An 8,240-nucleotide genomic window follows, 5' to 3' on the forward strand; every position below is an offset into this window, starting at 1 on the left:
GCCCTTAAAAATTTTTATTAATAGGACTAAAACCCGAAAATTTTATCTCACGTTTAACTGCTTTGTGGCTCGCTCAGCGATGACCCACTTTATGGCGCTTTATTATCTTTTGGGACTAATACCTAGAGACTCGTCTAACAGTTACTCGCCTTATGGCTCGCTTGGTGGTTACCCATCTTATGGCGCTTTTTGACAAAAATTGCCTTTAAATTACTGTGGCATCGGTATAAAATGCCTTGTGGCATCGGCATAAAGTGCCTTGAATAATTTTATTAACGGGACTAACACCCGACCAAGTGCTTAGCAGTTACCCACCTTGTGGCCCGCCTAACGGTTTTCCGCCTCTCGTCGACATAAAATATCTTGAATAATTTTATTAACGAGACTAACATCCGGTTAATTGTCTAGTGGTTACTTGCCTCGTGACGTTGGCAAAAAATTCCTTGAATAATTTCATTAATGCGACTAATACCGAGTCAAGTGCCTGGAGGCTACCCACCTCGTGGCTCCTCTGACGGTTACCCATCTCGTGGTAATTTTTCTTGTCCCATGCTTTTATCAATCTATCGTTTCTGATAATTCTGATTTTAAACCATAAAAGACTTGAAAGATACATCATAATTTTATTGATAATATTTCTATGAATTACAAAATACTCCTAAGAGTAAAAAGTGACTTAGCCATCTTACTAGACCAACTTATAAGCACTAGGACGAATAACCTCAAGAAACTTAAGAGTCCCTTTCAGTTCTCATCCAACTCACCAGTCTCGGCACCTCCATTTTTACTATACTCTACGTTTAAAAACTCAGAGTTTGACTCAAGAGTTTAATATCTGTGATATTCTATTTCTGCATACCATTGTTGCCACTTGGTCCTCCTACAATTACGTTAATAACCCCTACAGTTCATTTTTGTTAAGATTGATCGGTGGTCTTACCTCAGGTTCTAACTTCTTTTCTTCTTTATCTTTTAAACCAAACCTCCTCAGGGTTCCATCTCTAATGAGTCTTTCAATCTCATCCTTTAGTTGCTTGCATTCTTTTGTAGTGTGCCCATGATCCTCATGAAATCGGCAATACTTTGTCCTTTCTCACAAGCCTGATTTGTCCGGGTTAAGTTTGGCAGTCCATTTGACCTCTTTGTCATTTTTTCTATTTCACATTGAAATTTGTGTCCGTGAGTCATTCAACGGTGTATAACTTTTGTACTTACCTTGATCGTCCCTTCTACAAGACACTAGGTAATTCCTGCGGTCTCCTTCATATCCTCATCTTTCTATCTTTTGGGTCTTGTTTTGACTCATCCTCCTATCTTCTCTTAGTGCCTAGACTTCATCATCCATCCTTATGTACTTCTGAGCTTTATCCATCAACTATTGATAGGTAGCGGCAGGGTTCTTGATCAAGGAGTCTATTAACTTGATGTTTTGAGTTTCTTTTTTCAATGCGTTGCATGCTATTTCATGATTTAGTTCTTCTACCTGTATTGCTTTAGCATTGAAACGTGAATGAAGCTCCTTAAAGAATCACCTTCTCCTTGGTGGATCTTCCGCAAGTCGGAGGAAAGCTTTTTAGGAGGTATGAAAGTAATAAATCTAAATTTAAACATCATAGCAAACTTAGTAAAATTTTGAGTAGAACCTGGACTCAAATGTTGGTACCATTTCTGAACTAAACTTGTGAGTGTGGATGGATACTTGGCATAGTACAAATTTATTGACATCCTGAAGCTGCATCATTGTTCTAAAGATTGCCAGGTAGCTCCTAGAGTCTGTTGTTCTGTCGTATTTATTTAAATTTGGCATCTTGAATTTGGTAGGGAAGGTTTCTATAAGGATTTTCTCTGATAGGGGTGAGGCATCGTCCAGGCCATAGTTCTTCTTCTACTCCTTCTGGTACCTTTGCACAATACAGACCAATTTCCAATCGATGTCTTTTGGAACCTCGTCTGATGACTCCTCGTCCTCCAGCTTGGCCTTTCCTTTGAATTTAGTTTGAATTGCTTCCGTCCGAGTCTTTGGGGTCTTGATGGAAGCCTCATCCCTTATTTTGGGAGCCATAAATGAGGCCTTCTTTTGACCTTTGTATTGCTCGAGAGTTGCCTGCTGTTTTTTAATGTGTTGGAGCATTTGTTCATTATTCAGGTTATTAAGCTCTGCCTCATTGATTATGGATGGAGTGTTCTACCCACCTTTCAGGGGTAGAAGAGATAGTAGGCCCCTTGTTGGCAGCGAACTTAGCAGCAACTCGTGCATTATCCGCCATTTGAAGGATAAAGAAAAAGTATTTTTTAGGGAAAAGTGATTTAGGAAGTCGGATTTAATCCCAATGAATAGAAATAATTCAATGGAGATCCCGACAATGAAACCAAATGATGTAGCTAGAAATAGAGCTAAACTACAATTGGTCAATCTAGAAAAAAGAAAGAATGAGGTGGTTGGCGCATATGGATAGCAACTCCGAGTCTCAAGTTAGTGAATTGCTAAAATGAGCAAATGTAATAAATTATTTTGAGTTTAGAATGAGTGTGTAAGAATCCATATCTTAAACTTTATGCACATTTAATTTTATACCGTAAGACGATGGATTTAATTATCACATCTCCTTGAAATCCGACTGATACCGGCTAGTAGATAAAAAATCCCACAATTTTAGGCATAATGGGGATGTGCTAGATTATATCCATTAACGGTAACTCTCCATGAACACTCGACATATTTAGGAGAGGGCAAGCCTTAGTGAAGTATCAAGTGTTACGATATTCTGGTCTTTGTTCCTATAGGTGAGACTTCTGTGATCATGTGTCTATTTATTAGGCCTTTGCTACGCGACTCTATTCTATAGTAACTGCTCATAACTTATTTTGACCGATCATTATGTCGTATCAATTATAAAATGTTATTTTTATCTTAATAGTTGCTAGTGATGTTATCAATTTTACTAATTTATTGTTTTGAAATTTAATATTTTTATATATTGTTTTAGATTTCCATCTAATTTAAAAATATACTTGTTTTAAATTATATTCTCATTGTATTTTTCATATATCTTTTGAGATTTTTTTAAATAACCATAAAAATAATTTGAATAATAGAAATATCATCCATTTCAAAATTAAATTTAATAATATTTATGTTGAAATTTTAATCTATTTTAATAATTCATATCTTAAAATTTGATCTATTTTAATAATTTTTATTTAGAAAATTAATCTTGTTGTATTTTTATATATCTTTTTAGATTTTTATCTAATTTAAAAATATCATTTTTTAAAATATATAATTTTATTGTATTTTTATATATCTTTTGAGATTTTTTAAATTAATCTAAAAATAATTTGAATAATAAAAGTATCATCCATCTTAAAAATTAAATTTTAAATGACAAAATTATCGACTATTTTTAAAAGTTAATAATATTATAAATAAAAAAATTATTTTTTAGTCCTTGAAGTATAATATAATTAATGGATTTATCCCTCTCTTTTTAGAACCCAACACTTTCATCTTTAAGATTTAATTCCGTCAAAATCCAAGATCTCTTCGTTTAAAATTTTGTTTAAGTCAATAATTTCTATTTGGTCAAAGAAAAGAAAATAAATAAAATTTCAAAAATACCCTATAATAATAAAATAAAAAAATTTCTATTTAGTTCGTATAGTATGAAAAAACTCGCTATGTAATCCCTCAATTTTAAAAAATATATTAAAATATTTCTGACATTTTAAAAAATCTACTAGTTAGTTTTTCTATTAATTTTATCACTAAATATTTTATTATTTAGTCCTTATAGTTTAGAAAAAATTATTAGTTGGTCCCTCAAATTATTAAAAAGTTTATTAATTAGTCTCTCCATATCAGTGATATTTTAAATTTTTTTTATAATACTTAACGACTAAAATTAATAGAAAAACTAACTAGTAGACTTTTTAAAATGTCAGAGATATTTTAATAAATTTTTCAAATGGTAAGCAGTGATCAACCGTAAGCGGCATCACAAAAGTAATTTATATTGAGTTTTAATTTTTTATTTTTAATAATTTAAAATTTATATATTTTAATTTTTATTATCTTTACTTAATTTAAATTTTAAATTTATTGAAATTTTTATTTGTTTATAGAGATTGAATTTGAGATTTTCTTCTTTGAATTTTGACGAAATTAAATTTTAGGGATTAAAGTATTAAATTCGAAAAATAGAGGGACAAATCTGTTAATTATGTAACACTTAGGGACGAAAATGTATTTTTTTCTTCAATTCTTTGAGAGAGGGGCCTATAAATTTGACGGAATTAAATTTCAAGTACGAAAGTGTTTGATTCTAAAAATAGATCAACGAATCCGTTAATTACACTATATCTCAGGGACTAAAAAATAATTTTTTCTATAAATAATTTAAAATTTTAAAAGCATTTTAAAAAATTCCTAAGTGATAGAAATTATTAAATAATTTAAAAATTAAATAATATTATAAATAATTTAAAAATTAAATAATATTATAAATAATTTAAAAGTTAAAGAATATTTTATAGAATCGTAATATTTTCCTCTCATCACTTTTATATAGATATTATAATATATTAATTTAGTAACTAATAAAGTTTAATCATTTATTATAAATATTAATAAAAAAATACAAAATCACATTATAATATTAATAGAAAAATAAAATATTAATAAAGATATATATAACTTAACATATGGATTTTATGAATTAATACTACTAAAGTAGAATAGTAAAATAACTGCATTTCTAAATTAAAAATTAAATAAAAAATTTAGTATATAATATAATTTTTAATATTATTTTAATATATACTAAATTAATGTTATTATATTCTTACAAAAACAAACTATCTTATATGTTTGATTCAAAAAAAAAAACTATCTTATATGCTATTTTTTAATCATTAATTTTATTATTTTAATACTTAAATATCCTTATCAAAATTATTTAATATTTTGTTATAATTCAATCCATTCAAAATTATCTAATATTTAAATTAACAACACATTTTAATGTTTGATAATGCTTCCCTAAATTATTTAACATTTTAATATTATCCATTAATCAAATTTAAACTTATTATTAAATAATATTTATTGGTTTGTTATACAATAGTTCAATCTTATGATAAAAAAAAAAAGTTATTATGTAAAATGTCACTGTCTCACAGCTCTCATAAAAACTTAATAAAATTATTGAAAATAATTGATTTTGATAATTAATATTTTAAAAATTTTAATATTATCAAAGTTATTAGTTTTAATTATTATCCTGAATTTATATATTATTACAATTCATTTTTATTAATATTAAAATAGTTAATATTTAAAATTATCTTCACCCTTAAATTAATTTAATTATGAAATAATTAAATAAAATATTATTAGATTATTATAATTTTATTCTTAAAATTAAATAAAGTTAATAATTTTATATACAGTAGATAAATTTCATTTTTATTCATTATACATGACTAAAATTTAGACATTTTATAATTTCAAGCGTAAATAATTTCAAAATTTTCAAATCTAAAAAATTTTCTCAAGCAACACAATTTGGATAAATTTCACTATCTCTTTTTACTTAACATTATTGCTCAGTCTCTCTTTCAATCTCTATCTCTCTCCATCACTTTTTCTCTTTCACTTTAGTTAATCCAACAAGATTTTACTAGAATATAATATAGGTCAAATTCAAATTCAGTCTAAATCAATTAACAAAGAAAACAATTCATAAAAATAAAATTCATATAATTTTATTATCAATTTAAAGTACAAAATTTAAAAATAAAAAGAGAGTTACATCAATTTAAATGATAATAAAGTATAAATTCATAATTAATTACTATAAAAAATAATTATAAATGAAAATTTTCAACTTTATGATTTCATGTCTAAGTAAAAAGAGAAATGGAAATTAAAATCTATATAATTTTATAATCTCAAGAATAGATTTAGAAAATGTTGATCAAAGTCAATTGTACGAGAAACAACTCCCTTCACCTATGAAAATTTGACTCTTTTCATCCGTCACAAAAATCTAATCTTCCATTTAACCCCTTATCCACTCTTTTTTCTTCACTTACATACAATATTGAGAGTTGATTACTCCCAAATCTATAAATTCCTGTAAAGTTCCTTGCCATTTTCTTCACACAACCCTTTGATCACTTGTTCTCATAAAATCTATTTTCCCTCAATTTTTCACTCCTTTAACTCCATAGAATCCAAATCTCACCCAACTCCAATCATGCACCATGCTACAAAAATACTAATTGGATTTAACTCCTTCTTACTATTTTTCCACAAGACAAACACTAATGCCCAAATCGCCTCATTGCTTGTACCCGATTTTTATTAGCCCATCCCATCAATCTTTCATTTTCACCCTTTGGCAAATATAAAATTTCTAGGCCACTTACATATGACACTTCACAATACTTCACTAACCTCATGTCTGAAGGCTTCCAATATCATCATATTTCATTGCTTTGAATGAGTTTTTTTTACATAAAATAAAATTTATGGGAGAGTTATTTGATTTTGATGAGAGTTTGAGAGAAATAAAGAAGACCGAGAGAAGGAAGAAGATAGTTAGGTAGGCAGGGAAGAGACACAAATATAAAGTTAGGGGAGAGCATATTTCGGTCTAAATCGAAAAACCGAACTGAACCGGTTGATTTTGATTTTTCGGAATAATCGGTTTGGTTCGGTTAATATATTTAAAATTATTCGGTTTTCAATTCGGTTCGGTTTAAACATGTTAAATTACCGATCAAACCGAAAAACTGATTTAGTGGTTAGGCCCAAGCCCAAGCCCAAGGCCGAGCCCAAGCCCTCCCTCTCGCCTCTCGTACCCAACCCAGCACCCCAACCCCTCCATCCCGTTCGGTCCTAAGCCCAACCCAGCAGATTTCGGTTTGAACCGAATCGAACCGAACCAATTTTTATCGGTTCGATTCGGTTCGGTTATATCTTCATAATCGATTTTTTTTATTTTTAAAATTTTAACAATTCGATTTTCGGTTTTATCGGTTCAGTTCGGTTCAGAACCGAACCGACCGATTGCACAGCCCTATATAAAGTAGATAAAGAGGTTATAAAGAAAAGAGTATATAAGTCTATTTATCATTTTTTTTTATTAATTTAAAATATGTTAAATTATTTTTTTTACTACAAAATATAATATCATAAGTTATAAGCACTTTTTATTAATTAAATTAAAGTTTCGAGAGTTTTATATTAAAAATTAAAGTTTAAGAATTATATTTTTGCATAGCTTTAAATTCTGAAACAATTAGTGAAACTTACCTAATCATTTTTTAATTATATTATTATAGTAAATGTTTTTTCAATTTTTTTAACTTTATACTATTTCTCGAGATATATATATATATATGGAGAATTTTGAATTTTTCAAATATAAACTTCAAATATACTTGTTAATAGTTAAAATAATTAAATATATTATAGAAAATTCTATTGTTCCTCCATTTTTGCACATATGTAATTTTAAAAAATAAATATAAATTATCTAGTAATGCTTTTGTATAAAAAATATATTTTATTTTATTTAATTAGATTATAAAATGCAAAATATATAACCAATATATATAACTGAATTTCATGAAATGTAATTTTTTAAAAAAATATTTAACTATTTTTTTATAATATTATAAAACGTAGAGTTGCCAAATTTTTATACTATTCTTCATAATATTTTCAGTAAAAAATACATTAATTCACTAATTTCTTTAAAAAATATATGTTACATTAAATTTAATTAATCAAATATATAATGACTGATCTAATCTAAATTAATTTAAAAATAGATATTACTTAACAATGGAAATTTTGATAAAAAACAATGGAAATATCTAATTAATTCAAAAATAAAATTTTAAATTTTTATTTTTTTATCAAAATAATATTATATTTCAACTAAAAGTAGTTTAAAAAATTCTAATATTTTTCCACTTTCTATTTTTATATATAGTATAGATACAATAAAGTTTAATAAATTTTAAGAAATAAATTGATGTTAACGAGTCTTAAGAAAAAAAAATGAAATTTAACAAGTCTTGACAAAAAAAATTTGAAATTCAATAAATTTTTTAAAAAAATAAAAAATAAAAATCATAAATTCACTCATTTTCACTTTAGACTTTATAATTCAGTTTATGTTAAAATAATATATATAATATCGCACATAAAATCATGCCATTAATATATA

Source organism: Manihot esculenta, chromosome 18, assembly GCF_001659605.2.
Source record: "Manihot esculenta cultivar AM560-2 chromosome 18, M.esculenta_v8, whole genome shotgun sequence".
NCBI lineage: Eukaryota > Viridiplantae > Streptophyta > Magnoliopsida > Malpighiales > Euphorbiaceae > Manihot > Manihot esculenta.